We start from the raw sequence: 13155 nt of genomic DNA on the forward strand, positions 1-13155 counted from the left end.
CCATGCAATATTGGTCTTTACAAGCATCCGACTTTCCTTTTGTCACCAGACACTGTGATAGTAATGGCAATTAAAGATTCTCCTGTATTGGCTTGGTTTTCAAACTGATTGTGTTAAAACCCAGAGCTTGTTAATCCCACCTGTGGGATGGACTTGTTGATGTGAAAAGAAAGTCCTGAACTGGGAGGAGCTGGTGACGTAGATTTGGAGAGACACAAGAGAGAGGCAGAAGAACTTTTTGGAAGCAGCACCTCATGGAGGCAGAGAGAGAGACTGAGAGAATTGCTGGGGGCCACTTTGAATTGCCCTGGACTTTTGAGACCTGCCCCCTGAGCTGCCAAGGACTGAGGAGACATGGCTATTTTGCTGATACTTTGTCTGTCTGTTTTGATGTTGTTTTGCCAGATTTGTCCACTGGTGAAAGATAGTCCTGTTGTTGAAGAAGTCCTGGAACCTGGCTTTTGGTTAAGAAGCCCTGAGACTGTCCTGCAGACAGAGAGTGAATACTGTCCACTGGTGAAGGACAGTGCTGTTGTTGCAGGGGTCTGGGAACCTTTCTGTTGGTTCAGAAGCCCTGAAGAAGGATTTTCTTGTTGTATGTTTACAGAAATCCTGGGAGAGGGTTTTGCTAATGTTTTCAGGGGTTCTAGGACTGTTCTACAGACAGAGGATGAATTAATGAAGAGACTGGCAATGTATCTTGTGGCCTTGCTAAGCCTTGTCTCCCCAGGAACTAAGATTGCTGAGAACTTGCCTCTGTCAAGATGAAGAAAAGACCTCCATTTGGGTATTAAGTGCTGTGCTTAAACTTGATGTAACTCTGGGGTAGATTCAATTGTGATCCAGGGGTGGGGAACTTTTGACCTTTTTGTGTTCTGTGGTTGAACAAATAAATGTACTTTACTTATGATTGGAAACTAATCTCCATTTGAGAAGAGGGGTTTTGTGATGGACTAAATGAAGGTACATTTAGAACAGGGACTTTATAATTGATTGAATGAATGGAAGGTCCTGGGGTGGGGTAGTACTTGGAGATTATTTAATCACACTTAGTAAATGCTGTATTTTGAATGATGTCATGTTTTGATCTTCTCTGTTCTTGGTTTGTCACTGAATAAAATGGAGAGCACCTATGCTGGTATTTTGAACCTTGGGAAGTTGCCTTTCCTTGGCATTATATTACAGACACACATGCAGCTGAGTGTCCTTTTGGCTTTGGCTCAGTCACTTCATTAGCACTCCACTGTTCTTCAATAGCATATTGGACACTTTCCAAACTGAGGGGTTCATCTTCCCAAGTCATTTCTTTTTATCATTTTAATACTATCCATGGGGTTTTCTTGGTAAAGCTGAAATTAAGAATGCCAGGAAAAATATCAACCATCTTAGAGAAGCAGACAATACCACTCTGATGACAGAAAGTGAAGAATTAAGAAGCCTCTTCATGAGGGTGAAAGAGGAGTCAATAAGAGCTGGCTTGTAACATAACATAAAAAACAAAAACCTAAGATTGTGGGAACTGGTCCTATTAGTTCCTGGCAAACAGAGAGAGAAGAAATGGAAGCAGTGTCAGATTTTATTCTTGGGCACAAAGATCACTGCAGATGGTAACTGTAGCCATGACATTAAAAGATGCTTGATCCTTGGAAAGAAAGCTATGGCAAATCTGGACAAAATACTAAAAACAGAGACATCACCTTGCTGAAAAAGGTCCATATAATCAAAGCTGTGGTTTTTCCACTGGCAATGTATGACTATGAGAGTTGTATTAAAAGGAAAGCTGAGTACTGCAGAATCTATGCTTTTGAACTGTGGTGCTGGAAATTACTTTTGAGAATCCCTTGGACAGCAAGGAGATCAAATCAGTCAATACTTACATAAATTAATTTAGGCCATTTACTGGAAGGTCAACTACTAAAGCTGAAGCCTAAATACTTTGGCCACATAATGAGAAGACAAGACTCATTGGAAAAGACCCTGATGCTGGGAAAGATTGAAGGTAAAAGGAGAAGGGGAAGGCGGAGGATGAGATGGATGGATAGTGTCTGGAAGCAAAAAACATGAGCTTTGATAGACTTTGGGAGTTACTGGAGGACAGAAGGGCCTGGCATACAAGGGCCCATTGAATCACAAAGGGTTAGACATGACTGAACAACTGAACAAAAACTTTTTCATTTAATCTCATCGACCAAAAATGGTCTTATCTAAGTTAAAACTAATCTATGTCCAACTCATTTCTAGTTGAGAGAGAAGAGAGATATCTTAACTGTAGTTCTCCATGTCCTCTAACTGTACTCTCTGCTGTAAGATAATTTGAGGTAACATTTATAGGATTCTTGAATGAGAAAAAGATAATAAAATATTAAAATACAGTAACATTCTAGAATAGTCATTACTGAATTCCTTGGATTGCTCCCCCAAAGGACTAAAAAGAGTTCCTTCTTCTGATACAAGTTTTAACCTTGAATGAAAGGGAAGACATTGACCTCTGGTGGGTCTAGGCTGTAATCTCTTCTGAAGTTATGATTTTATCTAGAGGAGGGTTAAGTTCATATGTATCATCCTTATGTCGTTTCAAAAGAAGACCTTAGCTTTTGTTTTTCAAACTTTCCTAAAGGGAGAAGTCTAGAAAGGGTTTTAGGCTGGAGAAAAATTATTTCTTAATATTTCTAGAGAAACTAAAAAGGTATTTGATAAATGGTCAAAGCATATGAACAGGCAGAGGAAGAAATTAAATATATCTATAATCATATGAAAAATCATATGAAAAAATGCTCTAAATCACTATTGATTAGAGAAATGCAAATCAAAACAACTCTGAGGTACCACATCTCACCTGTCCAACTAGCTAACATGACAAAAAAGGAAAATGATTAATTCTAGAGAAGATGTGGGAAAATTGGAACACTATTGCATTTTTGGTGGAGTTGTGAACTGATCTACCCATTCTGGAGAGCAATTTGGAACTATGTGCAAAAGTATATAAAAATGTACATACCCTTTGACCCAGCAATACCACTTCTAGGGCTGTATCCCAAAGAGATCATACAGGTGGGAAAAGGACCCATATGCACAAAAATATTTATAGCAGCTCTTTTTGTGGTGGCAAAGAATTGGAAATCAAGGGGATGCCCATCAATTGAGGACTGGCTAAACAAGTTGTGGTATATGAAGATAATGGAATACTATTGTGCTATAAGAAATGAGGAGCAGATGGACTTCATAATAACCTGGAGAGACTTATATAAACTGATGCTGAGTGAAAGGAGCAGAATCAGCAGAACCTTGTACACAATTACAAATACATTGTATCTGTGATGACTGACTTTGACAGATTGGACTCCTCCCAGCAATGCAAGGTTCTAAGACAACTCCAAGAGTCATGATAGAAAGAGCTATCCACATCCAGGGAAAGAAATATGGAGTCTGAATGCCGATGGAAGCAAACTACTTGCTCTCTCTCTTTTTTGTTTTGTTCCTTCTTTCCTGTTGCTCATTCTGTTGGTTAAAATTCTTCTTTACAACTTGACTAATGTTTAATGTGAAGGTATTTGTAGAACCTATATCGGATTGCCTGCCGCCATGGGTTGGGGGGGCGGGGAGGAGAGAGAGGGAGAAAATTTGGAACTCAAAAGTTTGTGGAACGGAATGTTGTAAACTAAAAGTCAATTTTAAAAAAAGGCATTTTAAGATATGCTTCCACAGAAGCATAGCAATCTCCTTATTTTCCTCTTATTCAGGAGTTTTCTGGAGGTAGCTGGAGCCTACTTGTGAGCAGATTGTTGACTGTTCTATGTGAGAATTTATACCTCATCAATTTACAAATCAGGGCCTGATTTATGGTTTTGTTGCTTGTCTAGACTTAAGAAAGTAGTGTGTTTACATATCCCCAACTCCCACCCTGGCCTGGTTCTTATACTAGCATATCCAGATTTTTATATCAATTAGATCTAAAACTTTCTTAACTTTTTTGAAATCCTGGACTTTTCTTTCAACCTAGCCATGAGACTCTGCTAGCTGGCAAAAATGAGGACCTTGTGCTATCCCCGTTTGGATAAAAAAAAAAATCATAAGTTCTATTTTCTTGCTTTGGGGAAATCAAAACAGGGTTGCATTTTAAAATTTTTATGCTTTTAAGAGGGCCTTTATATACTGTACTTCTCTTTGCCTTTTAGTTTACTTTCAACTACATACTGTCAGTATATACTGTAGTTATTTTATTTTAATTCTCTCTCTTTGGGCTCAGATTAACCCAGAGTATGCCTTGAAAATTCCAGACTCGCATTTCTCCTTATATTGATTCAGTATTTTATTTTCTTTCTGATACTGTTTATTTCTTTCTTCGTTTAAAATTTTTTATTATTTTAAAATTACATTTTATTTTCAGATGTGTATTCTCTCTCTTTACCTTTTGACAACTGAGAAGGCAAATAAGACCAAATCCTTGTTACAAATATGTTAATTTCTTAACCTCATATTTTCTGTTTTTAACTCATTTCAAGTTGTTTTCAGATCGAGTTTCCTTTTACTCTATTGAATATTTTTTTTTATCAAATTAGCACTATTTTCTTGTGCATATCAAACTAATTGCAAAACTTTACTTTCTAGTGATCAGGGCTAAAACTCCAAGGTTTGCATTTCCTCACTTTACCAGGTAAAACATCTCCAATTTGGATTCTTAAGAAATTGCAAGTATATGGCCTATTTTAATTTTTTTAGGTGACAGTTTCTAATTTATTTAGACAATTACATTCTGCCAAATCATTCAGAGACATTTATTATGAAGTAAATCAACCTCTTAAAATGAAATTTTGTGGGGCTTCTTTCCAAATTATTATTATCATTATTTTTTGAAGACTGCTTTCTTTCCAAACTAGAGAAATGAGTTAAGAGAACAATAGTTGCATTATGAGCTTCATAAGTAACTGAAGAGACTTCAAACAACAAAAAGTTGGACTTTCTTTTTCCTTCTTCCCAGCTTTTGGAGTCACTGGGGGAAAAAATTCCCAACACCTTTAAACTGGCTTTAGTTCTATTTAGGACTGAGCATTCTTTGATGGATGAAATAACTCTCTTCCCCTAACAATGAAATCTTTCATTCTTCAGAGAAGGAAAAGAGTGAGAGGGGTTTGAGTGGGTTTGTATGGAATTTCCACAAAGTCTCAACTTCTGGGAATCCTAGGGAGCTGCACTAAAAACAAACAAAAAATCAAAAAAACTTCTAGAACATTTTGGCATCTATAAAAAACATTCAAACCACACTTCCATCATAATTTATGTCCACCTTAAACAGATTATAATTCAGTCAGAAAGGTAGATTCAATTTCCTAGTCATTATATATACCTTACTTAGACTGTATTTGTTTGTATGCTGTCTCCCCCATTAGATTGTAAACTCCTTGAAGGCAGAGACTGTTTTTTTGACTCTTTGTTAGCCCATGCTTAGCACTTAATTTTTAGCGATTTTTCTATTTTGTCTTTCTGCATTCCCAAACTGGGCAGAATTAGGAACAGAGAGAAGACTATATTCTTTGAAAGCTTTAAAACTTTAAGCAGAAAAATTCTCGTTTTTTCTTCCTTTTTTTACCTTGGTAGATCGGATAGGAAAAAAATGACAGATGAATTTATTGAGGACAAGATACAGACATTACTGAAGCATACACTGTTGCTGTTTCTCCTTTGTTCCAGAACAGGACAGCTTAAGGGGGGCATCTGAGAGTGGGAACAGTGTGGGGAAGGCAGGGGCAATGATGAAAGGTTAAAACCAAATCGATCTGCATAGAGATTGCTCTCTGATATTGGTGTATCTGATTCCAGTTCTCTTGGTTGTTCCTCCTTAGTGATGTGGAAGATGGCTGGGGGGTCGGGATGGGGGGGAGGGGTTTGATCATCTTGTCTTTTCTACCAGAGCAGTATGTATTCCATCAATACATGATAGAAGTCCACACCTCAAAAACTAGGGCAGCAAGAAACAGTGAGGGGGGCTGGGTTCCTGGTGCATACTAAGATGGCCCCCATGCTTAGATAAGCTTAAGTTGGTCAGGACAAAAACCTGGAACACATAGTTTATATGGAAGGGTAGGCTTAATTAATGAATCTCTCACTAATCAAGCACTAGCAGGGAGATGCTGGGATTCGCTAATGAGTATGAGGCATGAGGGACCCTATCAAGGATGATTCCAGATATGGACAGTTCTAGGAAAGGGGATGAGGATAGAGGATGGGTACTAGGCAGGAGAAAAGAATCTGTCTAGAGTAAAGATAGCCTATTAACAGAAAGATCAGACCCATTTAAGCATGACAAAGATATTTTCTGAAATATCCCAAACTTTTAAGGTTCTAGCACAGTGGATGGATCACCTGTGAAGGAATTATAAAAGGAAATGAAAAAAAAAACATCATTTAGAAAGATAAGGACCAAGGAGAAAATGGTCATTACTTCCTGAGGAACTCCTTTGTTTGGCATTTAAAACCCTTCATGAACTGGTTCCAGGATAACATTCCAAGCTTATCATACATTCTTCCCCTCTACCCACTCATTTATCCAGCCAAATTGTCTTTTTTTTCCCCTCATACACAACATGCCTCTGTGCCTTTCATAGGGTGTTCCTCAGTCCTGGAATGAACTCACTCCTCCCTTCCTTCTTCCAGAATTCTTATTTCCTTCAAAGTTCAAATCAAAAGTCACCATAATTTTTGATTCATCCAACTACAAGTACCTTACACCCAAAATTATCTTGTACTTACTAATATTTATTTGGTATGTACTTAAATCATTACCTGTTGTTTCCCCCAATGGAATGGAAGGTTTTTTATTGTTGATATTATACCTCACATTTCCAAATATTCATTCTTATATTCATTGAGTGTCTGCCATAGGCCTTGAAACAATTCTTATTGAATAAAGAGAAAGGCTATATTAAAAATAAAAATGTCCTTAGTGGTAAATCAATTGAATTAGTCATTAACATAAGTATAAACAGCATAGAAGCATACTCAGAAAATACCGTGAATTCATTTCCTCTTGTTCAATTGCATTTTTTATAATTCATCTGGAAAATGAGACTGGTCACCTGTTAAAGAGTAGGGTAGAGGAAGGATTTTTTTGTGTTTTGTTTTACAGTGAACATTAGTCATATGCTCAGCTGATTTTGTACCTTAGCTTGGTAAAGAACGTAGCCTAATTGTTATATTATTTTTCAAAACACCAAAGAAGTGACAGATGTATCCCCTTATTACAGGGCTATGTAGGTATAAGGGACTATCCAGGAATGTTCTGGGATCCTTGTTCTATTGAGGTGGTCTTTCTTCTTCTTTTTTCCCCCATTTAATAATATTTTATTTTTTTCCAATTACATGTAAAGATAGTTTTCAACATTCACTTTTATAAGATTTTGAGTTTTTAATTTTTTTCTCTCCCTTTCCTCTCCCTCCCTAAAATGGCATGCAATCTGATATAGGCTATACATGTACAATCATATTAAACATTTCCACATTTGTTGTGTTGTGAAAGAAGAATCAGTAAAAAAAAAAAAAAAAGGGAAAAACGAGAAAAAAAAAGAAAGAAAATAGTATGCTTTGACTTCAGACTCCATTGTTCTTTCTTTGGATATAGATAGCATTTTCTCTCATGAGTCTTCTGGAGTTGTCTTAGATCATTGTATTACTGAGAAAGAGTTAGGTCTATCAAAGTTGGTCATTGCACAATGTTGCTATTCCCGTGTACAATGTTCTCCTAGTTCTGCTCATTTCACTCATAATCAGTTCATGTAAGTCCAGATTTTTCTGAAATCTGCCTACTCATCTTTTCTTATAAAGCAATAGTATTCTATTACATTCATATGGTATACCACAACTTGTTCAGTCATTCCCCAATTGATGGGTATCCCCTTAATTTCCAATTGTTACAGTTGGTTGCCTTCTGACATTGATGAAATCTTCATATTTAAGATATAATTGATTTCATTTTCCTCACTGATGAGGAGTTTGATGAGGACATTAAGTATATCTCCTTGAGAAGGAATGGATTTTTTACCTTGTCTTGTATTACTCCATTAATTACATATTGTAGATGACTGATGATGGATTTGTGAGTAATTCATGTCTGGGCTAAACAAACTTGATCTTCACCTTTGATGAAGAAACAGAGTTCCCTGTTCTGACAATGATAGGCCAACTGGCTACATATGCAGATTTGGTTCCTTAAAGAGAACCCTTCACAGCTAAGAATGGGAACCATTGACATCAGGGGACCATGTGCATTGAGAAGGAATGAACACCAAAGAGGATCAAGTGAAAGGAATCCTGGACCATTAGGAATTTGTTTTCTGGTCTTAGGTGGGGTCTCACTGCTGCACAGCAATTTTCTCATACTATCCATAATGACTGTTCTAAACACACCCTCTTTCCTTGAGGTATTACATTTGTAATACCTCTAATTCATGGATGACTTTATCTCCTCCTTTACTGAGAAAGCTGAGATCATTAGTCCGGACCTCATTTAACTCCTTAACTCCCAAAGTCAAAAATCCCTCTCTGTATTCTCACTCATCATCCTCACTTCATCATAGCATTTCACCATGGGAGCTGACCATAAGAGCTACTATTAGAACAACAGACAGACTGAAAATTTTACTTCTGGCAGGGACAGAAAATTTCCCAGTAATCTAAAGAGTGTGTCATGTCTGTTATTTTGCCATGGTCAAGTTCAGGAATCATGTTTTTGCCTTTGTATCCTCAGAGTTTAGTCTAGTGCTTGGCACAAAGTAAGCACTCAATAAATGCTTGTGACTGCTTAATTGATGAAGTAGTTGCTGTCAATTATCAAAGCAGGATTATAGATTTAGAGTTGGAAGAAATCTTATGGGCCTTTGAATCTAACACCCTCATTTTACTCTTGAGGAAACTGAGGCTTGCCCAGAGTCACATAGTTAGAACGTGAGGTGCTATTTGTTCTCAGGCTTTCCTGACTCCAAGTCCAATGCCTCACCTACTATGCCCCACCTACTATGCTACACTCCCTCATAAAAAGGAAAGTAAAACCCATTGAGAAATATCTTTTGACTTTCTAGTTTATCAGGGCAAATAAAATGTTCCTATAAAATATAGCAGAAGGAAGGAAATAATAATTTTCAAACACCTGCTACACTACGCACTTTACAAATGCTATGTCATTTAATCCTCACAACAAGACTGAGAGATAGGTGCTATTATTGTCTTCATTTTACAGATGAGGAAACTGAGACATAGAGCAGGTGCAGGGTCACACAGGTAGTGAATGTCTGAGGTGGGATTAGAACCAGGGTCCTGCTTGCTTCCCATTCTTTGCTCTCTTTACTACATACACCAGAGACTTCCAATACAGGGCCCTGGCAACTTGTGGGCAGCAGAATTCCCCCGTGTGATCAGAACCAGGTTGAAATGGAATTAGGACATAGTTAACAAAATAAATAAAATATAACAACATAGATAATTTTAATGAGTGGTTTTTCCAAATCAACATTTGACTGCCCATGGTATCCCTATGTATGTTTTAGTGTCCTCCATTCTCTTTGAGTTTGACACGATCACACTACACTATGCTGACTCCCAGGTGAGTGTTATCAAGGAAGCTATTTGTCAACCTTGCATTAAAGATAAGAAGAACTGCTGTTGTGTTCCTCCTTTCTGCAGGTGTCTGGGCAGGTGGTAGAAAACCTCCAAGGACACCTAATGACTACTAAATACTTGTGCTGATTCATGTGGGGGAGAAATGACACTGCCAGAAGGAATTTAGAAAAACATGGCTAAGGTTTAGGAAAAGCTGGGCAAGAAGCTGAAGACGCAGGGAAACAGATGACATTTTCAGCAGTCTTGTCAATAGAAGGCAAGGACTTTAGAAGAGAATGGGGCAGACTTGGGAAGGAAACAGCCAGTTAGGATGCTGGTGTCTGAGAATGGGATTTGGATATCTGGATCTAATTTAAGATGGTTAGATTAATTTAAAATAATGTTGAACTTTACACCAGGGAAAGAGGGCACTAAATAAGAGTAGGGTTTTGGGGTTTTTTTTAATGTGCTCAAAACTGAAAGGGAGAGTAGATGGAGGAAACTGTCTATAGTATCCACCGAGCCAGAGACCATAAAGAGAATTGTTTTTTTTTATTACTTCTTTATTTCTCCCTTGACGAAGCCAGTGAACTTCATACTGGGAGAGACTAGTTAATAGGGAGTAGGAGTCCAACATAAATGAGGTGGTAATAAAAGAGTCCCAAGCCATTCTCTTTTTTTTTTTTGGAGGGGGGAGGGCAGGTCAATTGGGGTTAAGTGACTCGCAAGGCTAGTAAGTTTTAAGTGTCTGAGGCCAGATTTGAACTCAGGTCCTCCTGACTCCAGGGCCAGTGCTCTATTCACTGTGCTACCTAGTCGCCCCATCCCTAGCTATTCTTGATGAGTTCAGTCATCAGGTTCAGATGAAAACATCCAAAGGAACTGGTGAATGTGATTACTGAATATTCAAATCTTATTTATCTATGAAATATTGTGTTGAATGGCAGGTGTTCCACAGAACTGGAAAAGGACAGAAGAACTGACTTTCAGAACAGAAAAGTGGGGCATGGTGACTGTCTTCAAAGTATAGGCTCACTAGGCAGATCCAATGGTTCAGATTCAGGATTGAGTTACATTTAGCAATTAACAAGGGGCAATCAGGTGGTTCAGTGGATAGAGTACCAGGCCTGGAGTCAGGAAGATCCGAGCTCAAATCTGGCCTCAGACACTTAGTAGCTGTGCAGCCTTGGTAAGTCAATTAGCCCATTTTTCCTTAGTTTCCTCATATGTAAAATGGGGAAACACTGGAGAAGGAAATGACAAACCATTCCAGTATCCTTGCCAAGAAAACCCCCAATGGAGTCACAAAGAGTCACACCTGACTGAAATAATTAAACAGTAACAAAAGCAATTAGCAAATTAACAAAATGGATTAATTCTGATGGTAGAAAGTAAAGAAGAATTAAGAAGCCTCTTGATGAAGGTGAAAGAGAAGAGTATAAAAGTTGTCTTGAAGCTTATCATAAAAAAAAAAAAAACAACTATAAGATCTTGGCAACTGGTCCCATCACTTCCTGTCAAATAGAGGGAGAAGAAATAGAAGCAGTGTCAGATTTTATATTCTTGAGCTCAAAGATCACTGCAGATGGTGACTACAGCCATGGAGTCAAAAGACACTTGCTCCTTAGGAGGAAAGCTATGGTAAATCTGGATGCCATACTAAAAAGCAGAGACATCAACTTGCCAACAAAGGTCCATGTAGTCAAAGCTATGGTTTTTCCAGTAGCAATGTATAGCTGTGAGAGTTGGAAGGAAAGCTGAACACTGCAGAATCTATGCTTTTGAACTGGGGTGCTAGAGAAGACTTTTGAGAGTCCCTTGAACAGCAAGGGGATCAAATCAGTCAATACTTAAATAAATTAATTTAGGCTCTTCATTGGAAGGGCAAATACTGATACTGAAGCTTAAATACTTTGACCATATAATAAGAAGACAGGACTCATTGGAAAATACTCTGATGTTAGGAAATATTGAAGGTAAAAAGAGAGGGAGATGGGAAGCCAAGATGGCAGAGTAAAAGCAGGAACTCTGCTGGGCTCCAGTTCCAACCACCTCCAGTACCTGTAAAATATGACTGAACAAACTTTAGAGCTACAGACCCCACAAATCGACAGAGGGAAACAAATCTCCTGCTGAAGGCACCCTGGTAAGCTGACAGGAAGAGTCTATCACACTGAGCTGGGAGCTGAGCACAGTCCTGCATGAGCTGTAGGGTTCTGGCCCCAGGATGGCCCCAACTAGTGCCACAGAAAGGCTGGAGCAGACTTCAGGAGAGTGAATCATCAGCAGCTATAGTGGTTTCCAGACTTCTCAACCCATAAACTCCAAAAAAAAAGTAAAAGGGAAGTGGGGAACTCTGTTGGAACTGGGTGACAGAAGAGCACAGCATGGCCCCTGCCCCCAGGACAAGGAGTGGCCATTCAGAGGGTAATCCCTCTTGCTTTGACCTGCTTGGATCTGGATCACGGTGTTGGGTGGTGGTCCTGGGGGGTGTGGCAGTGTGACAGAGCTTGGGGTGTCTCTAGAGAGGGAGCCCTCCTCAGACCTCTGACAACATTTGCAAAAACCACAGCAATTTGGGACATAGCTCTCTCCCCTCTGGAAGCAGAGTTCTACCATGGCAAAGAGCTCAAAAGTCAAGTAAATGGCTGGCAAGATGGAAAGCAGAGGAAGCACTATCAGACCACAGAATCCTTTTTTGGAGACAAAGAGGATCAAAACATGGAACCAGAAGTCAATGAAGTCAAAACTCCTGCATCAAAAGCTTCCAAGAAAATATGAATTGGTTATAGGCCTTGGAGGAGCTCAAGAAGGATTTTGAAAATCAAGTAAGAGAAGTAGAGGAAAAATTGGGAAGAGAAATGAGAATGATGCAAGAAAATAATGAAAAACAAGTCAACAGCCTGCTAAAGGAGACCGCAAAAAATACTGAAGAAAATAACACCTTAAAAAATAGACTACCTCAAATGGCAAAAGAGGCCCAAAAAGCTAATGAGGAGAAGAATGCCTTAAAAAGTCGCATTACCTAGATGGAAAAGGAATTTAAAAAACTGACTGAAGAGAATAATTCCTTCAAAATTAGATTAGAGCAAATGGAAACTAATGACTTTATGAGAAATCAAGATACTATAAAACAGATACAAACAAATGAAAAAGTAGAAGGCAATGTGAACTATCTCATTGGAAAAACCACTGACCTGGAAAATAGATCCAGGAGAGATAATTTAAAAATTATTGGACTACTGGAAAGACATGATAAAAAAAAAAGGACCTAGAAATCATCCTTCAAGAACTTCTCAGGGAAAGTTACCCTGATATTCTAGAACCAGAGGGCAAAATAAAAATTGAAAGAATTCACTGATAACCTCTTCAAAAAGATCCCCCCCCCAAAACTCCTAGGAATATCATAGCCAAATTCCAGAGTGCCCAGGTCAAGGAGAAAATATTACAAGCTTCCAGGAAGAAACAATTTGAGTATTATGGAAATACCATCAGGATAACACAAGATCTAGCACCTTCCACACTAAGGGATTTTAGGGCTTGGAATATGATATTCCAGACATCAAA

Source organism: Petaurus breviceps, unplaced genomic scaffold (genome assembly GCF_028583685.1).
Source record: "Petaurus breviceps papuanus isolate PSGF00001 unplaced genomic scaffold, PetGlider_PUasm1.0 175, whole genome shotgun sequence".
In the NCBI taxonomy this organism is placed as follows: Eukaryota; Metazoa; Chordata; class Mammalia; order Diprotodontia; family Petauridae; genus Petaurus; species Petaurus breviceps.